Source organism: Poecilia reticulata, linkage group LG19 (assembly GCF_000633615.1).
Source record: "Poecilia reticulata strain Guanapo linkage group LG19, Guppy_female_1.0+MT, whole genome shotgun sequence".
In the NCBI taxonomy this organism is placed as follows: domain Eukaryota; kingdom Metazoa; phylum Chordata; class Actinopteri; order Cyprinodontiformes; family Poeciliidae; genus Poecilia; species Poecilia reticulata.
The window spans coordinates 21,522,875-21,542,667 of NC_024349.1; the positions used below are offsets into that span (position 1 = coordinate 21,522,875).

At 40.3% G+C, this 19,793-nt stretch overlaps 1 long non-coding RNA gene across 1 annotated transcript; it reads left to right on the top strand.

Annotated features, from left to right (window-relative positions):
- Positions 1-2,954: 2,954 nt before the first annotated feature.
- On the top strand, positions 2,955-9,716 carry LOC103481927 (uncharacterized). The gene is made up of 3 exons (XR_536363.1): positions 2,955-3,290; positions 8,331-8,378; positions 9,366-9,716. It is a non-coding gene; the product is annotated as an uncharacterized LOC103481927 (long non-coding RNA).
- The last annotated feature ends 10,077 nt before the right edge of the window (positions 9,717-19,793 follow it).

The following is a 19,793-nucleotide window of genomic DNA, read 5'->3' on the forward strand; positions in this document are numbered from 1 at the left end:
CCCCCATGTAACAAAAATCAGATGGAAGCAGAATTTGAGTTAAGGAGTTCAGCCTTAGAGAAAATAAGTCTGGGGTTGTGCTGTGGTGGTGCAGTGGTTAAGCACAACCCACATATGGAGGCCTTAATCCTCGACGCAGCTGTCGCAGGTTTGATTCCCGGCCTTGGCGACCTTTGCTGCATGTCTTCCCCCTTCTCTCATTACCCACTTTCCTGTCAATTAACTATCAAATAAAGGCCACTAGAGCCAAAAAATCTTTAAAAAAGAAAATAAGTCTGACAATCCCAGTCATGGTGGATGCTAACATGGGTGCATAGAGTGAAAAAAACAGCACTGACAAGAATGATGATTGACTTCAGAATTTAAACCACAATATTTATTATACATAATGTTTATTTCATTGATTTCTGTACATATTTGCTACCATTTTCTGTTGCTTTAGCCTCAGTTATCTCCCATAGCAAAACAATAGTCCTTCAGATTAGTAACAAATCTACTGTTGCTCTCGCTGAAATGCTTGTCTCTCACTCTTTGCAACATGCGTAGTTGCAGCCTGATTAGGTAGTTGGAGCTTGATTGGGCATCAATATGTGTCTTGTTTCAACCAAAAACAAAACTGAAAACGTGGTTCCCACCGATAGCTTGTGTCCTTTTTCCCCTACAATGTGACATTTATGACTTTCCAACTTTCTTCCGTTACAGCTATAGATTGCTCTTCCAATTATTTGCAGTTTATTTTACTCCCCAGCCTCCCTCCATGGATCATCGGGCAAGGTCATCAGGTGAGGCTGTGTGTCTTTTGTCTGCAGTGGCCCAGCAGATTGTTCCGTGATGAAGTGGTCGTCTATAAAAGCRTGACCCCCCGGGGTCAGGGCCAGAGCGGAGACGGTGATTCATTACCCAACATGGAGGGGCAGAAGGGGGTGTGTTTGGGTGGGTGATGGTGCAAGATGATTAATAAACTCCTGCATCACAATGTGTGAAATGAAGAGCTTTGAAAGTATCCAGCCTGTCAAATGTGAGAATGAGTCACATGACGTTTCTGATTTTCGTTTCCACAGGTTTTTCCAGTACGTGCCGTCAGTTTTTAGTCATAGTCATGGCGCGGTTGGAGCTATTTACGAGCCGACAGATTTGTCAGCTGGCTTGACTGAATCCTTCATCCCTGCCTGTGGTGACAATCTAATTAGAGTTAAATAAATGGGATATATAATCAGACTTAAATTACAGCCATTCGTCACTCAGTGGAGGACCTTACACCTGTGAGTCGGTCGCGGTCTCAAACTAAAGAAACACGCCTGACTCCGTCATAAATCTCAACACAAAGAGATGAAATCAACACATCCGAGAAGCATTACTGAAACCATTGTGAGATTCCTGTCATTCTAATCAGATAAAAGCTCATGCTGCCGTTTGATAAAGTTTTCCTTCTTTGGGAACATGTAAAATTAGAACAAAAATCGAAAGGTAGACGATACCTAAGCCTATCCAGAGGTTGTGTGAGTGCATCATCGGGTTCCTACGCAACAGGATCACTGAGGTGAGCTCCACAAACAAAACAGAAAGGCTAATAAACGGATGAACATTCGGATTTGGGCTGGTTGTTGAAATAATGGATGGGAAACGGTCCGGTTTCCCCAAGAAGGAGACACGCCTGTTTGGCCAAAGTTCACCGAAAGCACCAGGAGTCTGTTCAGGGGTTTGTTTCCTGCCTCGTTTGCAGCAGGATTTGAACAGAAACTGCTGAAAAACAAACAGTGTTTAAGATACTGCTAATAAGCCACAAGAACACTGTTTATCAATACATCTGCTGTACAAATCTGTTTTTATATAAGAAGGATTGCTTGCACTGTAAATTCTGTTACTCTGTTTTAAATTGCTTTGAACAGGCAAAGAAATGACTTGCTTAAATTATCGCCTCTGGGATTACCACCATCTTTGGGTGGTGCCTCCTTGACTCAGAGGAAAAAAAAAATGTTTCTCTTTGGAAATGCTACAACATTTTCCCATGAGATACTTGAATGGTCTAATCAACAAATTCAAGGGAAAGTGTTATGCATTTTCCAGGCACATATTGCCATTTAATAGCACAATCAAGTAACTATGTTAATTTAAGCTGTTGTAAAAATGCTACATCTATTTAAAAAATATGACGTAAAAGAAAATTGCCTTCGTAGTTTAATGTCTCTGTCAATTTAATAACTCCTGCTCTTTCTGAAACTCCGCCTCTTCAGCAAGTCATAGTAGCGTCGCTCAAATATCAACGTTTTTTTTACCAGCCTGAGAAGTAGCATCTCAGGTAAGTATCCCATATAATTACCTAAGATGTAGCTAGTGTAATGAGCTCGGCAGATGTGCCGTTTCCCCATGTGTTTGCTAATTGCTGCTGGCTAGTCTGAAGGAGCTGAGTGGGGGAGTTCGCAGGAGAGGGCCACTCTGTGAGGCGGAAATGTGGTCCAACCAGGGGTTTTGCACAGCTGAACGGTTGCCCTGGGAAACTAAAGGATTTCTCAAGCATGCGTGAAAAAAATCAGCGCAACACTCCAGGTATGTTTGATGAGAAAATAACATTACAACGTGATGCAAAAGTCAAAAATAGTCGATTTTTACATACCACTGCCAAGAAAAGATTTCATGTGTCACTCTGTGGTCACGGTGATCTGATCAGTGTACCTCCTCCTAACTGCTATGTATTTTGTCTTTGATCATTTAAATGTGACTTAATGTGGCTGATTTCTTTCAGCAATGGCTTTCTTTTGGCCAATCTTCCATCCAGAGAGACTAATTACCGTCCAATTGACAGATTTTGCAGCTCCTTCACAGTCTTCATAGACTCTCTCAGAGGGCCATATATTGGTTTATTTGTAGTTATGCTTTGTTCTGTTAATATCTCAAGCCTGGAGACTAATTAATCGACGACGTAAACGAACAAAAATCACATTTCTCTATTTATGAAGGGTCAACTGTAAATCATTGTGAGGCGACTCCTCTCGATGGCCTCTCATCTGGACCTGTCATAAAGCAGGTGATGAATTGGCGTCTAAGCGGCTGCCCTGCGATTTGTCTCGACGTGCTGTTTGTTCTCCCCGGTTCGGAGGCCCGCTGGGTCGGGAGTCCTGCCAGAGCCACACCCTCATCAGAGAGCCGCACCTGCTGCTCGCCCAGCGCCGTCCCCACCTGTCATTGACCCACATGCCGGCCAGGAGCGTGCACTGCGCAACCGCGAAGAGAGGGAGAGCTCGAGCGAGCGTGCTCGTGCGTTTGACCCACAGGGCGCGCGGGGATCAGAGGTAGGTGCCAGATCAGATCAGATCAGATCTCTCCTAGAAAGGATAAGCTCTACTTATGCTGCTCTTGGAGGTGTGTGTGTGTGTGTGTGTGTTCATTTCTTTTGTGCGCCCCCTTCCCTCCTCAGGGCTTTTCTCGCGTATGTGCTTTTGGTTTTAATGAGCAACGTGCTCGTTTGACCCTCTTCCTGTTGTAGTCGCAATGCGGTTATTGTGAGGCATGAAATGCGGGTCGTGGTCTGCTGGGTCGAGTAGCTCTTTCAATTAGGAAAGTCTGTAGGTTATGACGAGTTTTATTAGTGAGCTTTTTCACGCATACAGGGAATTAGTCCTTCATGTTGACGGTAGTGAGGCAACAAGCAGCAGCCTTAGTCAGAGTTCATCTCCATGTGGCATAATAACAAACTTAAGTGCATTTGACTGGGATTTTGTGTGAGACCCAACACAAAGTAGCTCATAATTCTGAAAATGAATACATAAAATGATGCACGCTTTAAATTAGTTTTGCACTTCTTCACGAAATGTAAACAAAAATGGAGTAGTTAGATTTTAGCAGTTGTCAAAAAGACCACAAGCCACTTCTGCCGCTAGCTAGCGTCTCGCGTTTGTTTTGGTTGTATTCACCCAGAATGCCCCGGTGCTATAGTCCACTTCCTGTTTTTGGAATGCATTCAAACTGCACCCGAGTTCATTTCAATTGGTTTTTAGACGCTCAGAGTTCGATTATGCATTCTCGCCTCCCAAAAGGACCCGGACTTTCTAACAAATAAACTAGAGTTTGATTAAAGCAAACTAAACGGAGGTGGTGTGAATGCACTCTTAGCTTTAGCATCCTGGAAGAACACCTCTGTATTTTGCTAAATAAAGACGCTAGGGGAGTCTGGACAACTTTCACAGATGCTCCTTAAAAATTAATACCTATTCCTTTAGTTGACAACGATGTTCTTCATGTGTGATAAAATTCCCTGCCAGCTTTGCTAACTTGAACCACCATTCAACCACATGTTCCTCAAACGGCTCTTGACACAGACAGCTTCCTCTCTCCCAGACCTCACCCTGACCCGTTAGCCTGTTTGAATCCTGACCGCTCCGAGTCTTCCTCAGCGGTCAGAGCGCTGCCAGGCCTCCTGCAGGACTCTAAAATAGCCAGGAGGGTTTAATGTGCCAACTAGGCTGACCCTAATCTCCATTTATGCCCTGCTGCAGGTGCTAACGCCGCTATCAGCATAGCTGCATCTTCACTACAGCAGAGTGGGGCTAATCAGCAAAGCCATGCCCTTTAACCTCTTTTAAAAAGCAAAATTAACGCATTGGATTGGGATGAAGGTGTTTTCCATACGGAATGATGAACAACATTCCTCAGTTTAGCGGCCGGAGTTGGCCCGCAGCTGCCGCCCGCCTCTCCCTTTTTTATCGACAGAAGTGTTCCTCTATGGATCCTAATGGAATAATAATGAATTGTAATTGCAAAGAGCTCCCTCTCTCTCGCTGAGTCTTGATGCACTTCTTCTTTTTTTTTTTTTTTTTTGCTATTGACCCGTCTGCAGTGAGCTGAAGCATGAAACACCCCCGCGCTCCATATCGATTTGGCCTCCCGAACGAGAATGTATTTTTGCTGCCATTAAAACGTATTATTACACACACGCATGAACGAGCTCTAACGCGCACATCCAATGGCACGTCTAACCGCTGGACTCTAAACGCCCGAGACAACAGGTTAATGTCCCGGCACTGCGACGGGGAGCGAGTGCGTCCGATAAAGTACAACAGAGGCCTGATCAAGGGAGGGAGGGAGAGATTAGGACTATCTGCTGGAAGGCCTGTCCTCAATTCCACAGGCTTCTAAACACATCTGCTAGCATTGTTTAACATCCCTGTTGTACAGAGAGGCGGATTACCACTCACCACCCCCCGGTTTGCTTCCCCCAGAGGAGGAGGGGGAAGACTGTGCAGCAACATGGACCTTATCCCAGATAAATCTGTTATCTGGAGGTTTCTGTCAGGAGATTAAAGATGGGGAGGGAGAATAGCAATATGGGAATAATCCCATCCAGTTTCAAGTTTCACCTTTTTCTAAAACCTGCTGCCAGAATACTGTTTGAAACCAGGCAAAAAAAATTAAAAACATTAATCCTGACCACCACTCAGAGGGTTTCGTTTGGGATTATTCTACCTTCTGCCCGTCCATGACAAATGTTAAGTGTACTTCTCTTTGTCACATCTGCTCCATTTATTTAGGCCAGTCTCTTTTTTTTTTACCAGTCTTTCTTAAAAACCTAATAAAAAGGATTTGGTGCAAAGTGCGTTGGAATGAGTACGAAATTTTATCGCCTGTTCATCATAACAGACATCGTCTTCAGTAAGAGGCTTCTTCACAGTCACTGCAATAGGAGATCCCTCCTGGCAACAGCAATCAACATCTATTACAACTCTTTGAAGAATCTTGGTTAATATGAATTACAACATTTAATTTCCCTTTTTGATCCATAAAGCATTTTTGAATATGATTTTGAATTAAAAGTAATTATATAGATTCATGACACAGAGATATATGTACATCTTTTTTTTTTTTTTTTTTGCCAATTCAAATTATGATGGTGCACAATAAATTAAAGTTGACAAATAAAACCACTAGAAGAAAACTAGTGGTTTATTAACTAGCTAATAAACTAACTACCCTACTGAGAAGTTTTATAGTTTGCACCAGAGTGGACTGGAATCTTGACTTGGGAACTTCAGGAAGCATAGAAAGTCCTAAAGTCGTGGAAATAGGATCTAAGAGAGAACTAGGTGCGGGTTAACACTTGGGCGACTGGAGATTGTCTGGCAGTTTTTTAAATGAATGCAGCAGCCTAATGAGGGGAGGAAGCTCAGGTGCAAAGACAGCTACCTGCTGGGCCAAACCCTACCAGGAGTGATCAGTGGAGAGGAAAAAACCCCAGACTTGCTGTGTGCTCAAAACATTGTCAATATTATGCTAATGTAGAAAAAAGACAATTTTGCAATTGCTGCGTTTCCATCAAAGAAGAAACACAATTAAAAACATGTGAATAAGTTTATTCACTTGACAACTTGTTGAAAAACACGCCACGCCATCATCGTCCAAATTCCTGTCGTCGTTTTCTTCATGGTTTGCACCAGTGGCATCGTCCAGTTGTTGATCGTGCTAAAAAAGTGTTTCCATTGCAGTTTTGTGAAATACAATAATGTTAATACGGTCAAAAAAAACTCCCCATCCTATCACCAACACTTTTAGCGAAAAACAAATTTGGTTTTTTTAATTGGCAATTTCATTAAACTAATTTATTTTGAAAATATCAAGTTGTGCAATAACGTGGTAAATAGAAACGCAGATAGTATGACAGCATATTAGAGCCGTTGTAGATGCCATTAATGGAAGGAGTAAATTTCCACCAAAAAAACGCAGAAATTTTGAGTGTAATCTCCAAAATTTGAGAAAAAACAAGGACATTTCTGAGCTCCAAAAGTAAAAAAAATTGCAAGTAAAAAAGTTTTCAAAAGTTTGTAATTTTTGACTTTTGAAACTCAGAAATTTCCACTTTTTTTTTCTAGAAAAGTTCTGAGATTATTCTCAAAATTCTCTCATCTTCCTCTTGGCAGTACACCACCGGTTCTCAAAGCAGGTTTAGTTCATGCTAGTTTGCTGACCAGTGCAGCACAGTGATACTACGGGTAATAAAGGAGGTACTTATATACGCTGGCAGTGTGGCCAGGTGCCAAGTCCTGCTGCTTCAATCTGGTTCAGGAGTGGTTGATAACCCATGTTATCACTGTGTGTGTGTGCGTGTGCCGACTCTGAAAACTCAAAATCTGCAGCTGCAGTCCATACTTGGTGCATCTCCACAAAAATCTATAAACAGATTTTTTTGGCTGCAGTTCTGCTGCTGGTCGAGTCTCTTTTTATGATGTTTTTTCTTTCACTCAACTTTCGTTGAATACAATATTTTGTAAACCAGCAACTTGTGGTTTACTCTCATAGGACCACAACGCTATTTCTGTTTAAAATTTTTTTTTGTCTTTTTCTTTTTTTTTTCAACTGAAACTGGAGACAAATTTCAATTGTTTCTCCTGATTCTTTTACTACTTGATTGGTGATGCTTTAGATATTTATCAAACGGCTTTCTATCGTCCATTAACATTTTCTCCCAACACTCGGTAAAACTGAAGGAAAAACTCTGTGTCGATCCACTCATAGCAGGAAACTGGGCAACCAGTCCCTGAGCGAATCTTCATAGAACACACATACAAAAGACAAGGCTGCCTAAAACGCAAAACTGAGCCTGAAAAGCTAGTTTAAAATTCCTCTTTATCTCATAGTTTTCAGATTAATTAGGACAGGTTGTCTTTCTTTTTTAGACGTTTTGTTTGTTTGGTTTATGAATTTCTTTTGTTTAGTTAATTGGTTATAAAGAAATATTTATATCCAATTTCCGACTCCATTAGTTATTATCTCGTATTGATCGCCATCTTTCGTTCAGCTAAAATCTAATCTTGAAAAATATATAAATGTCAATATGCTGCCGAATATTATATCATGGTAATGAAAAGGATTCATTATTCTGATTTTAAATTAATTCATTTATGTGCATTAAAATTATTTGATACGTCTACAGAAGGTAATGTCTAACCGCTGTGTCCAACCAAAGTCTCAAATTAGGTTCTTCTCCTAACGAGACCTCTTCATTAACTCTTCATCAGCATCATTTTTTTTATTACAGCTCTGGGCATTTTACAGTATTCCCCAGTGCTGACTGAGTAGTGTCAATGCCAACCTAAATGTCGCTCACATCCCCCCCAAACCACCATCATCCCCCTCCGTCCACCATCCCCCTTTCCTGACAGCACCAAGTAGCCGGAGACTGATCACCCAGTTCATTTCGCCGGTCCCATTGGGGTTTCCCTCTCGTTGGCCCATGTAGGACACATATGGAGACGCAAACGCACACATGCATTCAGTTTGAAATCATTCATGGCCGTGTCAATTTTGATTTATAGTTGCTTTGTTTTTGATCAATTACACAGGCCCGGCATTCGGAGCCGAACAGCCCTGGAGCTTACAGCAGATGAGAGGTACGATTACAGATGTGTTCGCACATTAAAACCTAGCAATGTGAAAAAAAAATGTAGAAGTACACCCTGCATACTCCTGAATGCATCATAGTCAATCAAAATATTATTTTAAAGAGGCTTTGTTGTATTGTAGACCAGAAAGGAATGGCACAAGGTTGGTGTAGATCTTATTTGTCCAAAACATTACAGCTCATGTTTGAATATTCACCAGAATCAGTTCTGGAGTTCCACACAGTTCAGTGCTTGGGTCAGTTTTCAGTTTTATACAACCCCTTGAGCTTGTCGTTATTTGTCTGTATTACAAAGAAAAATATGATCTAGATTTTATACAAAAATAAAAATCTGAACTATATCCTTTCATGTCTACTTACTCTTATAACTCTCAAAAGTCACTGAGTTAGCAACATAAACTCGTCTGTGTGTAATAATATCCCAAAATTTGAAGATAGACCATTCAACCCATCTCACTGCAAAAACACAAAACTTATTTCTTGCATTGTAGACATGTATTTCTTGGTCTAGTTTCCAGTGCTTGGAAAAGACAAAACTAACATAAGAGTCTCTCTTCAGCATGAACTATGAGCTTGTTTTGAGCAAATAATTCCTTAATATTAATTAAAATGTACTAGTCCACAGATTATTTCACTTACAACATGAGAAAATAATCTGGCAATGGAAGTAATGCGTTTCCATCAGTAACAAGGAATTATTGACTTAAAACAAACTCATATTTCTTGATAAAAAGTTACTTTTAAGCTAGTTTTGCCTTATTTCAAGAGTACTGAGATATTTGCACTAGAAACTAAACCAAAAAATACTTGGTAAGATAAAATATGTCAGCATGGTTAGTCTAGCCACTGTTTTAATGAAAGGAACGACCGTTAGTCACAGATCGACATGTTAAGGATAAAAACCAAGCAGCCATGTACAACCAAGATAATGTTCCACATTAAATTAAAAAAAAAATCTGTAATATGCTTTTTCCAGGTGGCATCGTTGAGAATCTATGGCAGAAACTGGAGCCGCTGTAATATCGGCGCCGCATGTTGAGAGCTCTTCCAATGACAATGCGAGCAGCCGAGTCTGGGACCAGCTGAAGTTTATTGACAGATTTGTGTGTTGGACCAGAGAGAAGAGAATTGGCTCTTAAAATACAATGCCACAATCGATACGAGAAGTAACAAGAGCACAGATTAGAGTGGCTGTGCTGATGTCCCGTAAGCGAGATCTGAAGTGCGCAGGTGAAAATAAGTGGACTGCTAATATGTTGCTGATGATAATTAAAACATCTTGAGTCTGTATGCATTTGAAGCACAAAAAATAAAACATCTCGCTGCATTTGGTTTAGATTGAACAAATCTGTTAAAAGTAATCAAACGATAGAAATGCAGTAGTAGGTTTTGGATGAATTATTCGGAGCAGCAATTACAAATACGGTAAACACCCATAATTATTAGACAGCTGTGTTTTTGTTTTGACGAGCTCCGTAGCAACGCCCACACAAACGAGCTGGATGTCCTTGCAGTGCTGGCCACTATCATCGTTCTGTGCAGGCAGCAGCGGCTCTGCAGCAAGTCCTGGTGGTGTCTAACATGTCTTGCTAACATGGTGCGACTGCTCTCACCCGCCACTCAGCGAAACAAATGGCAGGAAGACTCCCATGGAAGAGAGGCATTGCTTGAACGAGTCACTGAGGTCATGAAGAACATAAAATGTGTCTGCTTTCTCACGGCGGTACTCTCCTCTGAAAATGTGTTTAACTTACTCATCTCTGTATGAAGATACAAGTACACCCAGACAAGAATGAAGACATTTTATTTCAGCACCCATTTTAATATAAAATTACATATAAGTTACTTCAGAGGGTGCAGTGGAGAAGATTCCAAGCACACAGCCCTGGGGAACACCACCATTAACAGTCATGACTGGAAATGGTTAAACTGAATCCGACCGAGTACGATGCAAAATTGTGGTCAGTAGTTTACTTACACTTATCGTAAATATGTGTCATACAATTTTATGAATTTATTTTTACCAGATCTCTTTTAGTCCAATACAGACTCGGCAAATAAATAATTGATTAGTAGAACTGCATTGAAAATGTTGAAGAAGTGAACTTAAAGTAGAAACGATTGTCCCATTTTGAACGTGTTTAGGAATTCTAGTCTGAGAAACCGTCTCTGATCAGAGCTTTTCATTAAACCCCAAAGGTCCAGATTTTATGTGACACCCTGTCGACATCTAATTATACCGTGAAAACAATCCCGTCTTGTAATCACTTTAAACATGACAGACAGCTTTACACGTCTTTTGTTCGGTAGTTTGCATATGTGTGAGTGTGTCCCCCCTGGTCTCGTCTTGTGTATATTCCCACTGAGACAGAAGCCCATCTGACTAAGCCGGGACATATGCTGCTCTCATGTAATGGGCCCCCAAATACAGACACAAGTGTCTGTACAGAGCAAGCTGACGAATCTTGGGATCATTTGAACTTTTTATTCCCTTTATTAGGACACATAGAGGAACAGAAACGGCACTTTTCATGTTGACTAGTGTAGCTAACTTCACTGTGGCGTTACTAACTTTACAAATTACACCCAGTTTAAAACCATGTCACAATGTTAAAAGAAGCAACATAACATCCTTGTGTTTTATGACCTGACTATTTTCGCCTGCGTCTTAAAACCGGCACAATGTAATCAGATCTAGGCAAACGTTGTGACATTGAGCCACATTAAATGCATGTGAGTTCAGAAAATGGTTTATCTCTCGTGAACTGTGTTTGGGTTTTAGTGAGCACTGGAAGCAGGAAGTGATGGCACAGCACTGCCAAGAGAGTTGTAATGACTTAGCTGGAGGAGTGTCAGAGGCGGTGTGAGTGTGATGGGGTCACAGCCCTGGCATGAGGATAATCCTGCTTCAAATTATCAATGACCGAGTCATGGTAGTGCACACATTGTAGCAGGATCATCACCCAGTGGGAAACACAGCTTCCTTCCCTCTTTTTCTGTGTAAACAAACTCCTGAAATACATCAGTTTTAAATTTTATTAAGCCAGATTTATCAACAAAATGTAGAATCATTTTTTACTGCTTAAAGTAGTTGGTACATTTCGTGAATTAATATAATTGATCAAATAAAGCCAGAAAAGTGACCTGATACTGAACCTGATGTAAATCATGTATTCATAACAGATGTAATGCATTGGATGTTTAAAATGATTACATTTCTAACTCTATAAAAACATCAAGCATTATAAGTAAACTGGCTACCATTTATTTTTATACCCATTATAGTTGGTCTTTGGATATTAGTAATGTGGCTCATCACCCAGGGTGACATTCTGTCCAGGGTAAAAAGTTATCAGTCAGTTTGACCAGAATGGGTTTTTAATTGCCCTTTGTGATCTCCAGTGAATGAAGATTAAAGATTGTAAGAAAATGTGTTAATTAGTGTTAAATTTAAAGGTTTTTTATCATGATGTTCATTGTATTTAATCAAGTCATATTTATCTGAACTGGATAGTTCTAAGCTGGGTGGAGGTTCTCTAAAACACAAATAGGTCTAAAACTTATTTATCTTTAATGGGGTTTTTTGCCGTGGGATGCAGCATGAAAGACATGATATTGTATTTAGGTTGGTAAAACCTGGAACATATAATTCTACAGTGATTTAAAAAAATAAACAATTATAGGTAGTGAAACCTACTTGTGAAAACAAAAACATAGTTAAAACTTATCTGCCTCCTCATTATATGTGCAGAGGGACAGGTTCACCTGAAAAGAACATCACCGTTCATTGGTCAACAGACTCAGTGGACCGCTTCCAAGTCCATCACTGAGACAAAAGATACAAGGGACAAAAGACTATTTGCACACCCGCGCGCGCACGCACACACACACACACACACATGTTTGTGTGGCTATCTTTGTGGAGGCTTTCCATTGACGTTACCTCGAGAGTGAAAATTCTCAAACCTAACCCTAACCAAAACTCAATTCACACCTTAGTCCTAAATCTAACCCCTGACCCAAAAACAGTTTCCCCTTGTGGGGACCAGGCAGTGGGTTCCCACAATGCTGTATGTCTCAGGAAGATCATCCCCGCTAGGTATTACAAAAAACGCGCACACACGCACACACACGCATACCGGGTCACCAACTGAGAATCACCAAATGACATTTTTGGACATCATGAGACAAACCAAGGACAGGAAAAAAAACAATACAGAACTGAACATCTAATTAATAATAAAGTGACTTCTGAAGGTTGCACTGTTGAGTTGATTTTTTTGATTTTTTTTTTAAGTCCAGGAATAATTGTAGAAAGGTTCAAAGGGTCCCTGTGCAAGACACAATAAACTACTACTTAAAACAGTCCTGCTATTATCTACGCATGATAATACTCCCACAGAGACCAAAGCTGTCTGCCATTATCCGAGTTGAACAGAGGCGATCACAGCCAGCAGGTCCTCCATTGATCGTGGAAGTCCCCGGAGCCGACGCAGCTCCTATTAATGCCTCTGAAGTAACCACTGGCAACGCCCCAATCAGGTCTGGTCACAGTCCTAAATTGATCAAATGATAATTGTGCTAATCCAGCGGCATCTAATGTTCTTTCTTACATAGCAGGACACAGTGTTGACTCAACCACAGTTCAAGCTATGGGTATATGAAGCTTTTTTTTCCTTTCACATTTCTGAGCATTTTCCTTTGAATAGTGGATCTGGAACAAATGACCAGAATACGAAGTTCCTTTAAATCAAGACTTTATAGTCGCTTTCGACCCATAATCATTGGAATATTGACCAGCATATTTGATGTGCATCAATGATTTTCTCGTCAAAATGTAATGTTTGTTACTAGTTTCTCCATTGTTGACTACATGTTTTTATTTTATGTGTTTTCATGATTTAAAGCACTTTGAACTGCATTGTTACTGAAACGTGCTACATAAATAACCTCAACCGATTGACCTTGTCAGCACACAGCCAAAGTTTAAAGTTTAATGGCATCAGAAAATTAGTAAACTTCCACCGTTGCTCTTTCTACTTTCTAATGGATACAAATCAGTCTCTAGATGTACAAAACACTGAAAGACAAAAACAAAAGTTTGAATATCTTTCCGTGACAAAGTCGGGTTCTGACTACAGGCGCCGCGTCGCTTTCCACATTTTCCACCCGTACCTTGTGACTGGCGCACAGAGATTACCCAACATGCCCTCCATTCACAAATCCAAAATAGCCCTTCCTTTCCGCCGGCCGAGCACAGCCAATCAAGAGACCAGCAGAAACGCAACAGTTACCAGCCGCTCCTTTCAGAACTACTGATCCGAGACCTGTTAGCATCCACTCCCACAATCGCACACTGGACCTTTCAGCGAGGACATAAAGAAAATGCTGTGAGCCCCACACAACAGAACAAAACGTCTCCTTAGCGAACAATTAGGATTCCTGCCTTCCATACCTTTTCTCTCTCGCCCTGTGTCTCTCTGAAATCCCCCGAAACCTAAGCTGAAGTTTAGGGTGAAGGTGTGAAGAGGTGCGATTGCAAGAAACAAACAAAAAAAAGCACCTGAGGCTTTGATTAGGCCGAATAAATCTGCAGGAGTTAGGGGCAAGCGACAGTGTGTAAATTGGATATGACACGCAATCTGGGTGCCATAAAAGCCGTTTCACCTTCCGTCCTGATGAGGTGCTCCAGTGAAGACTTGTTTTACGGATGCAATTTTGCCTTAATGTTTCCCCTGCCGGCACTAAGCCACCGTGTTGCGCTCGGCAACCTGAACAGGGGCCCCTTGTTATCGACAACCTTTATCAGTTCCCAGTATATTACGCGATCCTCGTCTCGGGGATGGATTGCGTGGTTTCTGAAAGCATCTATTTCACAATGTAAGCTTCAGCCGGCTTTGTCGATTACAAATTTTTCAATTTCCCAGAGGAGAATGGATGTCTTTGTGCAACAGATTTATTTATTTTTACTCGTGTTGTCTCTAAATTGAAACTTTTATAAACAGTGACAAGTGGGTTGTTTCAAGGAGACGCAGCGTCTAGTTATTTTTGTGTGTGTTTAAATGTTATGTTAGGCAGCGCACATGTGCCACCCGATGGGCAGGCTATACATGCAGAACAGACTTTTGTTTCTGTGTGGCTGTAAAAACATGCAGGTACAACTATGACATGCTGATGTTTTGTATGTTTTTCTTTTTGGGAGGATATGCAGGTTCAGTGCAGAATTCAGTTTTATTTGAAAGTACGAGCTTTTGACCAAAACAGCTATGGATATAAAGGCTAAATAGAAAAAAAATTGAAAAAATTGCTTAAAAACCTGGATGTTATTAGAATTGGATAAAAAAAAACATTTTTCAGATTTTTTTATTTATTTTTTATTTCAAATGTTTTTCCAAACTGTATTTCTGAAGCTGTTCTTATGCTGACAGGTGAACCTCTGCCACAGTTTAAAGTCATGTTCAGCCTCTATCAAGTCTATTTAGAGTGAAGGTGTCCAAACCTTTTGTCACATGGACCAAAAGTATTCATGGGTCAAAAAAACATCATTTTTAGAAACTAAAGTCACCAAAATGTGATTTTTTTTTTTTTCACCTAATCAACAACTAAAGTAATCATGAACTATTCTAATTAATTAATTCACGTTTGCTTTTGGTTTTGGGGTTGAAAAACTTTTTACTTATTTATTTTTTTATATAAAAACGGGACGTAGGGTAGTCTTTATTTTAAAATACTTAGTCAAGTTGTGTGCGCGCAAGTTGTAGACTTGGTCCTATTTACCATGAACATATAAAGGAAACCAGAAAACTTGGAAAGCATAATTAATTTATAAGTAGATGTTAATTTAGGAATTGTAGTTTGGTACTAATCTAATTTTTTTTTTTTATTCCTGAATTCTTGATGGGGGCGTCACTAAATCGTTCCAGGGGCCGCAAATGGCCCCCTGTATCTGCTTTGAACACCCTAGCTGCAGAAGATTCTGGTGTATTCTGCTTCATCTGACTTTCCAACTATTCTGACCAGCTTTCTTGTCCTAGCTATCCCCATAGCATGCTGCTGCCACCACCAAGCTTCACTGAGGTAATAGTAGATTCAGAGTGATGTGCAGTGTCAGTCTTATGCAGTTTTTTGTTTGTTTTTTTTCTCAGTCATCTTTTTTTTTTTTTCTATGAAGGTCATAAAAGAAAACTTGTTACTTCTTGGTCGTTCCTTTACTCAGAAGTTGAATTCAAAGTGTGCAGTTGGACAAAAGCAAGTGAAAAAGTCCCTGCAGGTCACATTTCTTGTTGGTGAAATTCAAGTTTCTCACCAACTTCAACATCAAAATCCAATATGACTTCCTTGCATAGAAAACTTAGATATTTAGTCTGTGTGAAGGAGAAAATCTTTTATCAGAAACAACAACAGCGAATCCCACCAGTCTTCATATTTTGAACTGCAACATGCGGCTAAGTTGAATTTTACATCATTGCTAGATTTAAATTTCAAACCCCACATGCAGTAAGCAGCCAGTTAAATCAGAAAAATTCCTTTTGGAGGCAGCCCAGTACCCAATAGAATGACCCAGCCAAAGTCCAGAGCTAATTTCAGCTGGCCTGAAAGCAGATGTGCCGGTCATTCTAGACGAGCAAACAGCCTCTCAGGCATGGCTCCTCCTGACGACAGCAGCCACGCTCAGCACACGCAAGCTAATTCTGCATTGTGCGGCGACTCTCTATGAAGAGTCACTTATTTTCTGAGAAAAATCCAATTAAGTCATTTGAAAAGCTTCTGCCACTCTTCACACCTCTGCCGGTTGTGGTTTCGGTGGCTTGAGCGTTGCCGAGAGGATGAGGACCTGATCCGGGGGTCAGGGAACCCGGTGACTGCAGGCTTTAGAGGACCCTTTTTCCAGGGTGCCCCTTCTGTTTCATTAACCAGCTCTCCTCCTGCTGTCACCCCGCTCTAATTAAGATGAGGTTCAGGAGAGGGTGTGAGCCTCATGTTGGGGGCGGGGAACGATGGCGCTGTTTATTTGATTGTTCTTTACGTCCCAGTTCATCTTCCCGGCAGGGGCGTCGCCGGGTACCCCTGAAATCTGATTGGCCACCCCCACTAGAAATCTCAACCAGTTTGTTAGTTTTAGTGTGTTTATTCAATTTAAAACACTCACTCATACACATAATAATAATAATAATAATAATAATAATAATAATTGTTGTTGCAGTCAATCAACAACTATAAACTATAAATCAAAAGAAATTCAAAACAAAGTCAAGTAAAAATAGTTCACAAGTGTTGCATGAATCAAAAAAGGTGAAAGGGCCTAAATTTACATATCTGTTACACATAAACAATTTCTACGCTTCATAGTTTCATTGTAAGAATAAGTAACGAAATGCACAGAATCACCAATTAAATCCAGACGAAAAGAAACAAAATAAAATCAGAAAGATTAAAAAGTCAGTAAATTGTCCATCAGTCATGTTTCAAATACTCATATCGGACATAGATTAGTGTTTTGCCCACACTGATGGTCGATGATAGAAATGCTCCTTTTTTTCTTTAGCAACGGCCATTGTTGATTATTTAAAAAAAAAGAAAATTAAGTAATGAGACATCACATATCAACTTACATTTACATGTAAATACATGAGATTCTAGCCAAGTGGCTAATTCCCATCTCTCCGTTGATGGCAGGTTGATGATGTTTAGTAATAATAGGGAAAATCAGCCTCAGATTACAGGGCAACAAAAATCTCTTCATGAAGTGGCAAGAGGGGTATTTAAACAGTTGTTTGCAATTTGTAGTCTATAACGGTTCAATAATTTTGACTTTTAAGCTGATTAGCTGCATAGAGTTAGCATAGCGGCATTAAAAATAGAGTTGTATACAGTTAAGCTATGCTAAGCTAAACAAGCTAATCATTTAGCTCCCTAATCCACTGCAACAAACAAATCTACTGTATAGTTTCCGCTTACTGAGCAGATCCATGTGTTTTGTTTGGTTAAATAGTTTGTCATTCAACTTTTGACCCATTTTTAAATGTAATTTAAAACTGCAGTGCATTTAGTTGAAACTGTAATTTTAGCGTGCTGCCCTTGTACAGTTTGTGCCCCTGTCAAAAACAAAAAAAAACAAACAAATGTAGACACGGCCCTGATTCCCAGAAAGGCGGCATTCCTGTCATGCAGCTCCTGTATAAAAGCACCAGACCTAATGACCCCTCCCTAATTGCACAGTGTCAATATTGTTGCATTTAGATTCCCACAGCTCTCATATAATATGCACAGGGAGGAGATGGCTCATCAGAACTCAATACCTTGAAGCTCAGCAAGGTGGCCGTGGCCCACCAGCACCAATATCGCATTGCACTGTGTCAACCTGCTTCAGGTTTCACAGTCGTTTTCACTTTTTGTTGTTATTTTGATGATTTTCTGTTATGGAGGCAGCAGCCAGAAGAACAAAATACTCTGAATGTAGTTATGTGGGACACGTTTAGCACGTTTCTAAAACACAAATGTACGTTTTGTACATTACTCTGATCGTTTAGCACGGTTGATAGTTTTGAATTATGCTGCAGGATGACGATCCAGATACACTGCAATCTCACCTTTTAATGGCTAAAAAAGAAAAACAAAATAAGAGTTTGAGTCTAGTCAAAGTCTTGAGTTATATCCTCATGAGATGATGTGGCATGACTTTAAACGTTTCTTCTTCAGCAAAGAAGAAAAGTTGACTTAAGAGAGAAATATTCACGTAGCTTTGTGAAGCTTTTTATCTCTTAATAAAGAAATGATGTTGAAGTTATTGCTTTAAAGCTGCTTTTTGTATTTGGTCAGATTGTCTGTGTTTCATTTTTTTAACATTTCTTTAATGATCTGAAACGAGAAAATGTCACAAAAACAAAGGGAAAAAAAGAAAATGTAAGTAACCTTTCTTTCAAGTCGCAGGCAGGGGTGAAAGTAAAGGGGTACGGCAGGGTACTGCGTACCCCTAAAAGATTTAGAGGGGGTACGCAGTACCCTCAAGAGAGGAGCAGCTGTCAGCTGTAAAAAAAAATCAATGGGTTCACTGTGCAGCCGTGACTGATTAGTTTTTCAAGAACGATCTAAAACAGACTTAATTAGTTAATAAATAGCTTTTTTTCTCATTTCACATTGTTTCTGAACTGTTCATGTTTTGTAGAGCAGGGGCGCAACCAGTGGCGCAACTACACATTATTCAGGTGGATGCGAAAACATAGATCGGCGCCCCCCACCACCCAACCTCCCGAGGGAAGGATGTTAATTCAAACATCAAACACCCTTCACGTATCGTGAAGGGTAAAACTCGCTACATTTACCTCGTTATGTGCGCGAGGTGAAGGAGCGTTACACACGCCGAAGTGTATGGGAAAACAATCATCGGCGCGCCGCCCCCTCCAGACGGGGTTTTGGCGCCCCCTCTGGTGCTGCGCCCCTATGCGTTGCATACCCTGCACACCCACTTTTTGCGCCACTGGGCGCAACATGTCGATCGCAGAAGGTTTTGAGTCGATCTCGACATTAGGTGACAAACTGAACGCCGCCAGAACGCTGAGACCAGCATGTCCTCCTCTGACTCCTTATCAAAATGTTCATAACTTTATTAAAGAACAACAACAAAAAAATCAACAAAACGTGTTCAAATTAATGACCCAACAATAATAATAATCTGTGATTATTGTTTCTACAAGGTGTTGAGCAATTCTGTGCGTTTCGGTTCCATTACCAAAATAACTAGCAGAGCAGGAGTTTAAAATTAACTAATCAACCACCGCTGTGTTCAGGGAGGCTTATTAATGATCGCAAAATAAATATCAAGCCTGCAAACCTAATATTGTAACGGACTGAATGTTGTGTTTTTAATGTAATCTCTGGTCGGCCAGAGATTACATTGCCATGGCAACGGCTGTGCTTAAGTGACAAAGACAGAGTAAAAAGGTGTTTTAGAGTTGATCACCTGTTCAGGTTGTTTTGTTTGTCTTTGCTGTGGTGCATCACAGCCGCTGTAGTTTCTGAACGTTCAATAAACGATAAACTTGGACTAATTACCTCGTTCTTTGTGGTAATTAATTCAAACATCAAACACGGTAAATATGTTTCATTAAGTATATAACAAACAAATGGCTTGTACCGTGATAATTGTGTGAAATTAAATTAATTGTCTAATATAAAAGAATAGTTTGATGCTGACAGGCTCAGAGTCTGAGAGGCTTGTCCTTTATCAAACAATTTTTTTTGCCTTTTATGTAGTGGAAATATTGATGTTGATGAAACTTTCTCCAAAATAATAACCTTTTTCAACCTTTATAGCTCCACTGTTGAAAATGAGGCTCTAACATTCACAAATGACACTGAAATAAAATCCAGTCCAACATCTGGTTTGAGGTGATTCCTCTGGAAC